This window comes from Bactrocera oleae, chromosome 3, assembly GCF_042242935.1.
Source record: "Bactrocera oleae isolate idBacOlea1 chromosome 3, idBacOlea1, whole genome shotgun sequence".
In the NCBI taxonomy this organism is placed as follows: domain Eukaryota; kingdom Metazoa; phylum Arthropoda; class Insecta; order Diptera; family Tephritidae; genus Bactrocera; species Bactrocera oleae.
In genome coordinates, this window is record NC_091537.1 from 68,713,141 (window position 1) to 68,729,081 (window position 15,941).

Below are 15,941 nucleotides of genomic sequence, written 5' to 3' on the forward strand. Positions count from 1 at the left end.
GTGGAGCTTCAATAAATTTAATCTGCGCTTATCACTATTAGGATAAATTAATAAAAACTTGAGTTGCGTTTCTAAAGACATCAAAATAATAAAGTATGATCAAAAGTTTATTTAAATATTATTGATCACTGGTATCTTGGTTGGCATTTTACCAGTTAGTGAGCCTAAAAGTAGGCTATAATTATTATATGTTATAATCGAAGCAACGTATTGATTATAACGGAGTAGATTCACTTTAATTTCTGCTTATCTTTTATTTAGTTTTGCTTTCGTACTAATAAAAACCACTTTTCTGCCTAAAAATATGCAGGAATGATGTACATAAACCACAGTAAATGTACTATAAATGTTGAAGCACATTACTCATTCTGACGGCATAGTATTTGGGGAAATAATGAGTTTTAAGTAGTTGTGGACAATATTTAGCTTCCTATATAGCATTAGCCAGTTATATGGACACAACAAACTTGAAATTTATTAAATACCTCATTTCATTTACTTTCATTTCCTACAGCCAAAATTACATCTAAATTGCATTTTTGTTAAGTAGAGCCAACCAGATGTCACAAATAAAAAAATTTTCAATTTTCTTTCAAGCATAAAATCAACTTTCGCTTTAAAAGTTTTAAAACTAAATTATAGAAAGCTTTTAGTAACCCTTAAAAACGCTTAATAACAATGTAGCTTATTAAGCTTATTAAGCTTAGCTTATTTTATTCGGTTGAAATTATAAATGTATATACAAAATTAAATTGTTTTTCATCATTTTTTCTTAAACTTTATTGAAGTTCGCAATAGACTGCTTTCACTGCTCACTGTCCAAATGTTTTTTTTTTTTAAATTTCGAGCTACTAAACTTTCAGGCATCTGCTGCGAGTAAACGCATTTGAAAACTTTGTAAAACTATTTTACACTTTCTTCACACTGCTTAATCAGTTTTCCGACTGCCTTTTATTGCGGCTTTTATTGAGTGTATTATACTGGTTATTTGGCTGGTGTAGCATGAGAATGAAGTATAAAATTAGGCGCATACTCTAACAAAGACTGCCTGGTTGACTTGTGACAGAACGTAATACAAATTTTTGTGAACTTTCCATTTATTTAAGGTGATACAAAATGTTAATAAAATGAGGGAAGAAATAAGTAAGTTAGTTAGTTAGGAAAAGTAATTTCATTAAAACTAACAGACACATAATTTCGATGGTGTCGATTTCATGCCCACACTCAGGCTTGTATAATCGAATAGATAGGGAAATTAAGTAAAAGTAAGATAAAAAGTCTTGTTATCTTGTTAAACATTATCATGAAAAATTTAACTTTCATAATCACATTTTCGCATATAAACTTTTACAAATTTAATTGAAATTGAAAATTGAACCTCTGATTCGGTGTGTTTAAAAAATAGTTGTTATCATACATTGGATTCATATACCTTTGCTTTAAACTTATCAACGTTAGACGCGATATAAAATGGAAATCTGCCGAGTCGAAACCTATGAGTCGAAAACTAAGTTTCAAAACATCCCAGCATTAAACTTTCTCAAACCCTTCTGATTTCCTACCCATATTTTAGTTTTTTTACGTAAAATACAAAAATGATTTAAAGATGAATTTTCTTTATATTGGTAGCAGCTCTAGCTCTAATAATCTATTCTGATTATAAGAAATATTAAAAGGATATAAAATCTAAGGCTTTTTTATAAATTTCTCAATAATTATCTCATATCATGTGAAATATGTACGAACATTAAAGGGTAATTTTCCTTCTTTTACGGAGTTGCCACATGGTTACAACACTATAAGTTTAAAAGTTCTTAAATATATATTTCAAATACCTCTCTATTGATATCCATTCCTCCTTTACATATTGAAGTAAATTTTATTTTCAAGCAGCTGGCATCTCGTTTAAGAATATTCAATATATACGCTTACAAACAGACACTTTTTACCCTTCGCTTTATTTGCACATAAGATAAAAGTAAGCCAATTGATTTCCTAATATTTGTCCATCTGTTATCCCTCCGTCTATCCATGAAAGCAATCATTGTAATGAAAATTGATATATCTCGAAGAAATATGAGAAAGTCAGTACAACACATTTGACTAAATTCGGTATATGACATTTTCATCAGGTACTTTTGGCTTATTTCTAAACTATTTTTACTTACATCAGTCCTTACAATAGATGACTCAAGCACCTCTATTAGGCCCCCTTTTATGTAACCCGGTGTATGATGGGGTGCTAAGGAGACACCAACCAAAAGCCATGCAATTAATCGCATACTCGGATGACCTTACAGTGGTAGCAGGTGCTAAACATCTAGATGACCTCCGGAGCAAATGCAATGAGTGCATAAACGGTAGGCGCCAATGGTTTTCCTCCATGAGCTTAAAACTGGCTGAGCTCAAAATGGAAGACTTGCTCATAAGCACAAGAAAAGTAGAAGAAGGAATACCGCACACCATAGGGGGTGTGAGATTCTTTCACAACCACAATTGAAGTATCTCGAAGTAATATTATACTAAAAACTCAAATTTAAGGAGCACTTGAAATACATGACAACAAATAAAGGCTGCAAGCGTTTCAGCCGGAAATTTCTACTCGAAAATATAATGAGATCGGTTATATTGTACTTCAATATGGATCCAGGCGCTGAACATTAAAGCATTGGCTAGAGACTTAAAATTTCTTGTTACTTCCATAAAGTGATAATTAATCCGGTGGTTCCGTGGAAGAGATAAGTGTTGAGCGTGTGTTAGGTTTAGCGTATTAAAGCTCAGCACTCCGACTTTCGATGCTTCCCCAGATGTTGATATAAAAGGTCGAAAAATTTCTCCGAAAAAATGTGAAGTTCGTTCATATCTCTCCTCCCTTTTTTATAAAATGTATTTGTGAATCTGCGTTAACGTTTTGATAGGTTATATTTTACTAAGCTAAGATATAACTCAATTTTTTAGTTGAATCGCTTTTAATCACCGATTTGAAATTACCTTGAATTCATCGATTTTTTAAAATTAGTATTTTCATTTCAAAACAAAACATTTTAACTACTAAATTTTTCAAATTTGATAACTTTATCAAATAAATGGACACAATTTTTGACCATTCCATTCACATTACTACCAAACAAATTATGTGGCAAAAGATATGCGAAAGTACACAAAGACAACAAAAACCACAAGTAGATATGTTAAGCTACAGTTGTTTCCGCAGCCGCACACACTAAAACACATTGCATATACACTCTTGGTCCTGTATGTATGTAATAATCATAATACCGCCAAGAACTGATTCAACAATGACGCACCACTTGCCGGCAGTTTTGCACTCACATTCATATTTACACTTTTAAACATATGTAAAACCATTGTACTTGTAGTAGTTAAACAATGTGCAACAAATATGCTACACAATATTATTATTAGTTGTATTATTATTATTGTTTCAATTCGCTTTGGCGACTTTATTGCCTCCACTTTGCGCGCACATTCGCCTTTTTGCTACAATAATGGCATTGTGTAATACAAATTTCCGCATGTATGTAGTTGTGTGTGGTGGCGTGTAACCCGCTGAGAACCATGTTTACACGTCTCATCTCCCCAGGGCAAAGCAATTATTTGGTATTTGTATATAAATAAGTTACTGTTGTGGTTGTTTTCGCTGTTGGCCTGACTATTTCCATTCAAATTACTGCTACAGCGTAAACAGTTGTTGTTGCTGTGGTTGCTTATGCTGCCCGCTGGGTAAATTACACGTGACACGCAATTGCTGATATGTGCAACATGTGGCATGCGGTATGCTGCAAGTAAGTATCTCACAAATATGCGTATCCTTTCGTTTGCTAGACAATTGTACTTATATACCTATACTATATTTATACATATACATATATATAATATATATGTGTGAGTAGGTGTTCATGTTGTCCTTGGCTTGTGATTTTGTTTTTATTTTCTATTTTTTCCTCTCTTTTTTGAAAAACTTTTTCGCATCGCTACTGGCTTGATTGCAGTTTGATTTTTCTTTATTCTCCCTTTCTTCAATATGAATAAATTTTTCAAAGTTTTTTATCGAGTTAATAATAATTTGATATTTTCGGTTTAGTTTGTGATTCTTTGGCAAATATGTTATGTTGTGATTTCTTTTCACACGCTGTAATTTTATGGAATTTTCTTAAAGAAAAGTAATATATGTGCTTCTTAACTTTGCATGAACTCGTACTTTGAAGAATTTTGTAAATATTAAATATAGTGAAAAGTTTAAAAATAAAATGATAACTAATAAAAAAGTTAAATACTTGATTAGAAAAATTTAATTTTAAGATTAGAGCACAAATATGAGTAGTAATAAAAAGATCTACAAATTTTATGTTGACATCTTTTTTACATGATCTCAAAATTTATATGAAATATTAAAATAACCAGATTAAAAAAACAAAAGACATAAATAATAAACGAAAAGAACCCTAGTTTTCAATCGAAAATTCTCACGTTAATATATCAATTACTATGGCAAATTTTCTCAAAAGAAATGTAATAAAAGACTCCACCAAACAATTCGAACCTTTAGTTTATTTCATCTATCTGCTATTTCGTAATAGCAGATGTTTAATGGGGTCCTTTTATATATTTTATGTCTATAAAAATGAGGCTATAGCCCTCACCATGTGAAACTTGGAATTCGCAGAACTTATATGATTCAATGCTTAACAGGTACTCACTAGTTTAATGATCTATTACAAGATTTACTTTAGATATTAAATTACAGGGGTAAGAGCGCTGTAATTTCCATTCATTACTTTGTGCTTCAGCAAGCGAAGAAGAAAGTGTTCAATTTCATCTTTTATCTTTTGTTGGCGGAATAAAAGTGTTGGGAATTCGAACGTTTTAAAGAGTGTGGAGTTGACAGTGTTGGACGGCCAGTGTTTAACTGCTAATCCATTCTTTCGTTTTCTTCTGCAAGATGATCTGATGTTGGAAATTATTCTGAATTGAAAATAGTTGAACTGCCTCCAATTTAATAATCTTAATTGCCACCAGAAGTTATGATGAACCTAAGTCTTACTTACCTACAAAATATTTAGCTGTATGTCCCACCGTAGCAGACGTGGTTGACGTGATTATACAAATGGCCACAGCTTCGGTCAAATTTTGGCGATGTTTCGAAAAAAATACGCCATATTTGTTGTGCCATGATTCAATTTATGGCTGATGCAATTATACAATACATACATATACAATATATACCTATAAGTATATATGCACGCTTTAACTAAACTGTCAAGTGCACATCAATTAACTCGCAACCATCTTACATGCAGATTTTTAAGTGCTCAGTTATTGCACCTGCTCATGTGTGTTGAATACACGTGGTGTGAGTAAATACACCCATTTTATTGAATATCAAATATTAAAAATTCAATGCAATTTTGTGTGCGTCTATTACCTTATGAAATTCGGTCAATAAATTCATTTACAGGGTCGATACAATGTAGAAAAAGAAATTCGCAAGCATAAATTGATTAAGCAATAGACAGTGATACAATTTCTCTTTAGATATTTACCAACATTCGTTTCTAAGGTTTGAAAACAAAAAACAATGTGTTTTTCCTTCCTTTAGTAATTGAAGAAAGTTAGATATAAAAAAAAAATTACCTACAAACTGCTTCTTAATAGATTGAAAAATGCTGTAACCAAAATCGTGAATGTTATCTTTGCAAGATTCTGCATTTCTGTGGAATCAGAAAGCGAAAAGGAAAAGCATATGGTATTTCGAAAGAATGCAAAAGAATATAGTTTCTTATCTATTATGGAAGATATTAACTGCTGTTGTTCGATACCGCAAGCGATTTCAAGAGTCTAATCACAGTAGATCTTTTTGCGGTAGTCAATTTTATAATTGTTAATTTTTTACAACAACTTCTTTGCTTTGCTAATTTAGTGAGTATTTTGTTTTCGCCTATACTTTACAAACACCCATCACCGATTGTTTTAAGTATCCTTAAAATATCTTAGAATTATCTTTAGCTTCTCAGATTAAAAAATTTTTAGGAAAATAACTGATAAATTATTAAGTCGATGCATATCCCCTTTAGCATATTTGATAATGATGTGAAGCTCAAAATTTAGCGACTACACAACTACAAGCGCGGAGGCGCGTTTTCATTGGTCGATGTTATTTCTCCTTTGCGTGTCACACTTAACACACATTCATTTAATTAGTTAAATTATTTTTGGAAATGTAGTGTCGTATTCGTATTTTCTATTGATCGAATTTCGACTACTAGTGACCCTAAAAATGGGATAATTATAATTTAATAGAAGCATACTTATGGGTTAAGCCAGTCTAAAACCCTCTGTGGATTTGAGAGGTTTATCGTCACAATTTACTCTAGGAGAAAGGAAATGGAAATATACTTTCTTTTATTCTAGCTTTATTAAGCATGTATTGGAGTTTTCAAAAAACATTTTCTATTGACGTTTTCATACAAAATGGCGGCTACTGTGTCAATCTTTGAAATCACTTTTTTTAGAAGGCCTTGACAGACGAAAGTGATTCTGAGAACACATACAATATATTATATAACAAAATAAAAATCTGAATCTTAATATATTAAAACTTGCTAGTAAATCACGTAGATGTTGAACTTAACTTCAATCAAATTACAAAATGACGAACATTTAAAAGAGTTTTATAGAGAAGTGGTTTTTCAAATAAAATACAATGATGGCATCTCTTGTAAGATGTTGAAACGTATATTAGGAACTTGTTGAAAGTTCTATTGAAATTCTATTATTTAAGAGTTCTTAATTTCACAATAGAAAGTTACTAGATAACGAATAGACAACTGAAAAACTACTTTCACATTCAAGAAAACAAAAACATGTTTTCTTCTTTCATGAAAGTTAATTAAGGAACATACCTAGTGTAAACTTAAAAAGTCGATAGGTTATAATTCCCAAAAATCGCTTTTTAGGCTGTCACACTGTGTCTATTAAGACTATGATAATATAGGAGAATAAAGGTCAATTAAAATCTCGAATAGTATTACCTCTTATACAGCAAGTTAGGTATTTGTTTGCCATCTATGATATACTTAAAACCACATTAACTAACTAACATAACTTGTGTATCGGTATATATACCTATATGTTTGTACTGGATCATTGGCTTTTTATACACAATTAATTGCAAGCTGTTTCAAATAATCATTACTAACACACAATAAATAAAAAATTGCAAAAAGCAACAAAAAAGAAGACTTTTCCCCCATTAAATAATTTTCATCATTTAACACACACTTAACGCATCGAACAACGGTAATACGAAAGCAAAATAAAATCAAGTCGGAACGGTAAAGAGGTGTATTCAAGCGTATCTTAAGTACAGCTGCAACCACCTGACCGACTACACGAGTACATAAAATGTAATGTGTGCTGTTTGATTCTTTAGAATTATATAGTTAGCGAAAGGTGTAGCCAGCAAGCTGCAACAAATTAGTGCATAGGCGTCCGTGTGCCGTGTGGACAACATTTGCCGGCTGGCTTAAACCCATACGATAACGGTACTTTAAACATAAGCCACCACGAAGTTGTAAAATTCTAAGGTGGTGAGTGCAAATACCAGCCCACTGGAGTCAGCTGGCGATGGCGTGTGGACTAGCTCGCCTCTACGCGCCACTCGTCAACCAAGCCAGCGGCACATTCACCTTTTAATCACCCGCAAAGACTTGTAGGCAGCAAAAGGTCAGGTAGAATGACTGCAATGACTGTCAGCAGCAAAATAAACAGTTAGCAAAAGTCTATAATGACTATCAACATCGTTAGCTTTTATTTTCTTTCTCTCGATGTTAATTGTACTTTTGCTTATATCAGTATGTGTATTTATACCCATATGAGAACGGCATTGCTACATACAAATTAAGTGCACTCAAATTACACTGACAAGTCGGGGCGTATGAGCAACATACTCGTTTGGTTTATTCTCTTGTTTTATTTATACTGAATTTTCATGATATCCACAAGTTGTTGCTGTCAGTTTTTAGTCAGCTTTTAGTTAGACCTAGTGCTTGTATTTTGTAGTTTTAGTTTTATAGCTGTTGTTGTTGCTGAACGATTAATTGGCTTGTGAACGATGTCAACATTTCATGCAACAGTAAAATATTTTCAAAAAACTAGTTTGGAAGCAATTTTGAGTTTTGATTATGCCGAATGGTATCAATTTCGAAAAAAAAAAATTTAAGAAAGTGATACAACAGTTTGCAGTGAACGATTTATTTATTATTAGTGTAAAGTGGACATAGCCTAGATCTCAGCCACACTAGTATGTAAACAATAAAAAACAAGAAAAAATTTCGGTTGTACCTAAGCTATAATACCCTTCACAAATAAAAAAGCTTCCAATGGCAGCTAAATACTATAGTCGTATGATATCTGCGGTTCTTCCAGCTTCATGCAGATAAAATTATTTGAGCAAAATTTCAGATCGATATGTCAAAACTAAGGGACTAGTTCGCATATATATATATATATATATATATCATGTAAGACGAAGGAATAGTCAGACGGATAGACAGACAACTAGCATAGCACCAGTGCAACCGAAGTTAACGTTTTTTCTTATTTTTCAATGCAATTTCTGAAAGTATACGCATTAAACAATTTATTTTTAGTGTAAACTAGAGAAATCAGCCTTAGAATTGTAAAAAAAAGCATTATGAATATAGTTAATATAAAATAAAAATATTTTTCAAGGCGTTCGAAAGCATAATTCAAATTATACATACAACATATGTGCAACCAGAAACACAAAAACATGCACAAATGACGGACAGACCTTATATAAATGTGATATGTAAATGACAACGAAAATTTTAAGCAAACATTTTTCTTGAAATCGTCGAATCACTATTAGGGTAGTTGCAGAGGATATTTTCATAACAATCGGCATATGCCATTATATTTTCTCGAATGTTTTGGTCATGAAACGTGTGGCAGCGAAGTTGGTTCTGCATCACTATAATGCACCAAATTTGGCTAACTGCGACTTTTTCCTATTCCAAAAACTGAAGAAACCAATGAAAGAAAAGCGTTTTCCCCCAATTGATGAGATCAACTCAGAATCGTAGAAAGAGCTGATGGCCGTATCGAAAAGCGCATTTCAGAAGTGCTTCGAAGATTGGAAAAAGCGTTGGCACAAGTGTATTATAGCCGAGGGGGATTACTTTGAAGGGGACAAAATAGATATTGATAAATAAATGAAATAAAAGTACTTTTTAAAATAATACAAAATTCACCTTTTCCTTTCAACACACATTCGTGGTACGAACCTTGTTCGATTCCTTGTCAAAGATTTTTTTTTCGCATATTTTAGTTTAATTTTTTATTTTTTTTCTGGAATAATTGATGGCAGATATGAATATGTTGTTTTAATTTGATTGTTTTGTTATTAAGATTTAAGATTAAAAACGCGATTTCACTCAAATAAATCGAATAAGTTTCTAAAACCTTTCAATTGAATTCTTATCTGTAAAAAGTTTCATTTTCATAAATACTTTCAGATGTCCGGTTTTAGACTACTTTAACCTTCCGATAAAAACCTGAAGCAAAAAATGGATAATTAAGAGATTTTACTCATTATTTTTCCTAAATCAAATATTTTATGAATGTTGTTAAAAAAACAAATTAAGTAATAGTAAATTTACGTAGGATCAGTTATAATGACAACCCTTTGATAGTCCTGTTATTAGATGACAGCAATGAAACTATTATACTCAAAAGGCAACATATTCTAGATCTCCTATTTAGGAATTAATTACAAAACATGTAATTACATGTATTACTGCGATATTAAATGTATTTTTAAATTTGTTTATTTACCTAAACACAACAAATATGAACATATGATATAGCGTATATAATAATTGTTCTGGAGATCAATAATATAAGTCAGACTATGATTTTATTATCTAATTTGTTTATTATGTTTTAAAATAGATTTCAAACAAAACATTTTCACATCAATCATTGTAAATTAATTTTTTTATATTTAATAGTGCTGTAATCTAATTTATTTTCTTCACAGGTTTGCACAGATTTTGACATACTTGTATCGGTAAGTGCAATAAAAATCGTATTTATTTTCACATTAAATAGATGGAGATCCAGTTTGCCCTTTGGAAATAAAATTTTTCTTAATAGATGCGCTATAAAGTTAACTCGAGTACTATATTCAATAATTCCAGCGCGGGTTTGTCTTCAAGGCTTATGAGAACCAATTATTTATGTCAAAGATTTGCCGTAAAGATCTCCTGAATTGACGTACGAAAAAGCTATATTCAGCATCAGCCGGGATATTTAGAGCTATGCTATCTTCAAAACCATGTCATCTCTTTAAAAAATATCTGATAGCCGATAGACATTTCCAATTTTCATGTGAAAATTATAGAATAATACCTCAATCCATTTTTTAATACTCGCAATATGTTGCTATAGAGTATAATAGTTTTGTTCATCTAACGATTTTTGTATCACTTAAAACTAATCGACCGTCTGAGCGTGCAGGCGATAACTCGAGTAAAAATTGAGATACCTTGGTGAAACTTCTACATACTCGCGTAAGAGGACTACTGCCACAAAACGCCATTAAACGAAAACATATAAAGTGTGTGGTAAGGGGATCGCATTAAGGAAAGCCATCTGTGGTTTGAAGATCTTTAAAAAGTGGGCGTGGTCCCGCTCCCTAATAGGTTCAATGTATATACCTCCCAAAGACTAACAAGAAGACTCTTTAGCATATCTCAATACATTGCGTAAAATCAGATAATAACCACGCCTACTTCCCATATATCGATTATGTTGAAAACTGCTAAAATTTCATCAAAATTTGGTGTATTACATTACCCACGCATTTCTATTATTCGCTGTGAAAATGGACGAAACGGACGACAACGACGCCTCCTGCCCATATAACAGGCTTTTAAATTACATCTAATTCTTTCATTTTACAGTATACCAATCAAACGTCAATGAAGTTGCCAGAATAAAACTTTGCACAAACATTTCTCTGAAGATATTTCATTATACGCCCAAAAATTGTCGAAATCGGACTATAACTTTTCAATGTCCCAGACAGCAAATATAATATATGGATCCCAGTGCATATGGCTGATTTTTTACAAAACATATCGGTCAACCTATGAGGGCTAGTATTGAAAATGAGGGATAATATATTTGTAATGACAGCATTCCTTGTTTAATATAAAGTTTTGAAACACCTGAAAATATTTCCCCGCCTATGGTCTTTCTCATTGCAGGAGTATAAAATGTTCGGTTACACCCGAACTCAGCCCTTCCGTACTTATTACCTTATAAGAACGATTAAAAATCATAACCTTCAGTGTTAAAGCATTTAGGTTTATTTAAACTCAATTCTAAACAAACACACAAAGTATGTTAATTAGTTGAGTTATATAGAGCTGGTTATAAATCCCACACATTGTATAGCTCAGACTTTTAATTTCTAACCAATTTTATACGATTCTTTAGTATCAGAAATTTACTTGGATTTCGACATTGCCTGTTGAAATGTGTTTTTTTTTTAAAGAGTTTTATTTAATAAACAAATAAAAATAACATTTACAGAGTTTAATGTACTTCAACAATCGGCGGTTCATTTTGAAAAAATTTTAATTCCCTTGATCCCGCAGCCGTTCTCATGGAGGATCTCCGAAAAAAGCTGTCTGGCGGTGGGAATAATTTTTTGCTTATAATTATCTCAAATCTAAAAACTAACAAAATGTATTATTATTAGATAAATATACGTAATAATGGAAAGACTAATCAAAATTTTGTTTTTCGGAAAAATGACAGTTCGTTTTTTGTGAAAAAATTTACAATTCAGAGAGGCTTAGAAAATCGGAATTATTATCAACAATTTTATTCCTGCGATCATAACCTGCGGCATATATCTAAGAAGGTGATTTGAAAATTTCAAAACGATTTGTCTGGTCGTTTCGGAGAAATGTTTCTTACCGATTTTAAAAACAGCGTTTCGATTAAACCGTTTAAAGTTTTGGGAGTCGATTACACTAAATTAAAAAAATGTTACAAATACGCTTATATTATATCTCCGAAGCTGTTTGCTGAACAACTTCACATTTTCGGAGAATATTTTCAAATTTAATATGTGCATTCGATATGTAAGCAAAAAAAATTTTACTAAATGACCTATGAGTAAAGCAGAAATGTGAAGTTTTATCCAGAGAAGATTTTTATCTACTTTTTTCTCTCTTCCTCTTTGTTTAACGGGTTTCAAAAAGCAAACTTTTGTAATTCTTCAACCATTTTTTGCTTTTAGCTATGGGTAAGTTTCCAACAGAAATGTAGAAAGGACTATTGCCAACCCCTAAACAATTTTTCTGTACAATAACATATAAAGATATTGAACGGATTTATCATAAGGTCTTTTATGCAATCAATAATACATTCGCAATGGCTTCAGTACTTCGCAAACAATTCAGATAATAACAACTTAAAATTTTTGTTTCAAGCTGTGTATAACCGTGCATATATTGGTGTAAACATACATACATACTTCCCAACAACATCAATTAAGCGCTTCCATTGACTGACCATACAATTTGAGTAACCATTTATTCGTTAGACAGCCAAAATTTCCAATAAGCGTAAAGCGTGTCGTGCTCTTTTGTTTTTTGGCATTTGTTATCCACAACCGCGTATTGTTTGGTCATTTGATGACCTACGCAAACAGCAAAAATAAAGTTTAGCCAAAACAAAAAAAAAAACACAAACATTAGATGTCAATTTACAAAAGGATCACTCATACGCCGTGGCAGACACAACAGACTGTTGCTTCGCCAGGGCAAAGCATGACGATAGCGGGACATGATTTGTGAGGCTTTTGACTACATGTGCGCCCATTGCGTCATTGGTCAAAATACGAACGCTTGCAGGCAAATAAACGCACGCTTAAACACACACTCATATAGTGATAGCCTTTTAATGTAACGGAACCATATTTGAACGACGTTTGTCAAGAATAAAAGTGATTTATCATCGGATTTTCGAATGCCTAAAATTCGATTTCCACTGAATGAATGATGACATTGACGTTTGTATTGGGCGCGCTAACCACTTTTGGTTTGGCTTTTATACATACACACATACATATATACAAATGTATGTAAAGACCAAGCCGCAGTACATATCTATAAGTGAATATATACTCATATCTACATTTTAAAGCAGAGAAAGAGAGCATTACGTTCGTGACGTCATTTCATTATGGTTGTTTGTGCATTTCTGCAAACTGTATTTTAAATGAAATGTGCCAGTCTCTTTTACATTTTTTTAGTAACGCCCATTGCGTTTGACTAAAAAAGTTGTAAATTTTCCAAACCAAGGATATCATTGAATTTTCGCGTAAGGGATATCTATTGTATACGCCTACCAGCGCGTTATTTTGCAGATATTTATAAAGTAAATATTAAAGGGGTGCTGTTTTCGTGAACATGGTTTGATTAATTAAATGGTTTCAAAAAGCATTGAAAAAAGGGAGACTTGTTCCCCTTAAGATAACTACACTTGCGAATTCCAATAAATCGTGTTTTTTGCATTTATATTAAAGGCACCCTTATTGTAAAACATTCTCCGAAAATTGGAATTAATTCAGCTAATTGTTTCAGAGATATGAGGGTATTTGTAAAAAGCAGAGTCGGTAACAAAAATTTCTCCGAAACGGGTGGATCGATTGGCTTGAAATTTTCCCACGACCTTCTTAAGTGTATTTTCCAAGTAATAATGGAAGGAGTAAGATTTTTATACTCTTGCAACATGTTGCTAGAGAGTACAATCGTTTTGTTCAGTTGTTGTTGAGATAGATATAGGGTTATATTTATAAATGATCAGGATGACAAGACGAGTTGAAGTCAGGGTGACTGTTCGCCCTGCAAGCTGTAACTTGAGTAAAACTTAAAGTAACTTGATGCAACTTGGTACACATATTCCGTGGTAAAGTATATATTTCCCAAACCAGTCGAGCTATATGACCCAAATTTGGACAAGACAGATCTTTTCGACCCGTCTTACGAATGTCAATAATAGGTCGACTAAAAGGTGGATTAATTCCAAACTTAAGCTAGTATAAATAGTCAAAGTAAATTAGTCTCCTTCTTCAACTATTTTATGTTGACTAGCGATACTACCTTATACTAAACTCATCCTACAAGTCTAGCTTCGAAAATATGTTAAACTATCTTGAGCGCAAACACTTCCTAAAAACTATAAAATGTACTTCCATGAAGTTATGAATTTTTGTACACTCGACTTAAAATCTTGCATAATCAGATTTACTTTTCTTTTATTATGTTTTAAACAATATTTCCAAGAAAGCAAGCTTTGAAACAATATAGTAAAAATATTTCACCTTAAAAAAAAATTAAATTCACTTAACCTAAAAATACAACTTTTTGAATTTAATATGATCCCTCAATATTTTATTAAAATAAATAGTACTATTTTTAAAATATTTTTTTAACTCATTGGAATATGATAAGATAATCTGTATAGAAATTAAGATAGAAGTGAAAGGCATCCGTTTATTTGGTACGCTTATTAGTTGCAGTACTCCATATAAACTTTTATTTAAAAAATTTGCCAACACCAGTCCAAATATCGCTGTACTCATTTCTCCACATAGATAAATACTTGTCAGTTGTTGTGCAATTGATTTGAGATTACAAGAATACCTGTCTGCAACATTTCCCAGAATATATTAGCAAAACTTCAGCGATTAGTTCTGTGTTCAGTTTTCCCTTCAGCTACTCACACAAATTATCTAAACTTTGCTGGATACAATACTTAACGTATGAATTTTTAAAACCCTTCTACACTCTAAGTGGCATCAGGGTATTCATTTAAGGGGCGAAAATTACTTTCCCAAAACGCCAGCGCTCGAAATTTTAAAGAAATGCACCGCTATTAAGCTTTCACCAACTCTTAAAAATATATAAACACACATGCATGTGTGTGTGTAACATTATACCCACATGCACTCAGAAAAGTGAAAGTTACTTGGCTTGAAGGCGTTTGCTCTTGGCTCTTTTATGCTTCTGAGTGGCTTTGTACAAATGCATACATAGCTTCGTTGCTAGTGGTGTAGATATTGTTGTTGCTCTTGTTCTGCTCTTGCATATTTGAGATGCATTCTCCAATTATTATGGTTCACGCTTTTGCATTTTTAACGATTTTGGAGGTGCACTAAATAGATTTAAGTGGCGCCAAAAAACGTTGGCAGGGAGTTACTTCAGGGAATTCCATAGTATGCAATTTTCTAGTTAGACATTTTCGGTAATATATGCTTCAACTTGAATTTCATTTCTACCGCTTTGTATTGTATTAAAATTTAAAGTATAAGAATTGGTATTTTTATTTATACCTTTTTATTTAAATTCCATACTAGAGGTATTCTTTGTTATATTACTCACATAAAAATTACCTAAAGTAAAATACTTGTAGTAGTTATTGAAATGCTTATATCTTAGTCCGCCTTTTCATTTCTTTTTATTCCTATATGACTGGATACCCAAGTTTTTCACTGAAGTCTACAAGTAGTTACGGTCACCTTACACAATCTTACGCAGTGAAATTTCGTTTGGCGGATAGCGGATTCGGTGTTGCGGATAGGCTTAATTGCCACTTGACCATCCACTAGAAAGTTAATGAAACTGCTAGTTAGAACAAAAGCCACTTGGCGTCATTTACAATAGTTTAAAGCTACCTTCTGTGTATGGATTGCTACAGAATAAGCCTGCTCCTGTTCCTTTTTCATCCTTTGATCCATCGGTAAATATAATACTTAAATTTCGTTGTTGGTACTGGCGATCACAGTCCACATGGGCCCACACTTCTCTCCTTTTCTT

The 15,941-nt window shown here is 32.2% G+C and overlaps 1 protein-coding gene across 8 annotated transcripts in view; it reads left to right on the plus strand.

Annotated features, from left to right (window-relative positions):
- sNPF (short neuropeptide F precursor) overlaps positions 1-15,941 on the plus strand; it is a 164,802-nt gene that overhangs the window by 123,933 nt on the left and 24,928 nt on the right. For 7 of the 8 annotated variants that reach the window (XM_036361789.2, XM_070106792.1, XM_070106793.1 and 4 more), the window contains exon 2: positions 10,085-10,114. The exons of the other annotated variant lie outside the window; for it this stretch is intronic. The gene's annotated coding sequence lies outside the window, so the exon portion shown is untranslated. The remainder of the gene's footprint in view (positions 1-10,084; positions 10,115-15,941) is intronic. 8 annotated transcript variants of the gene reach the window in all.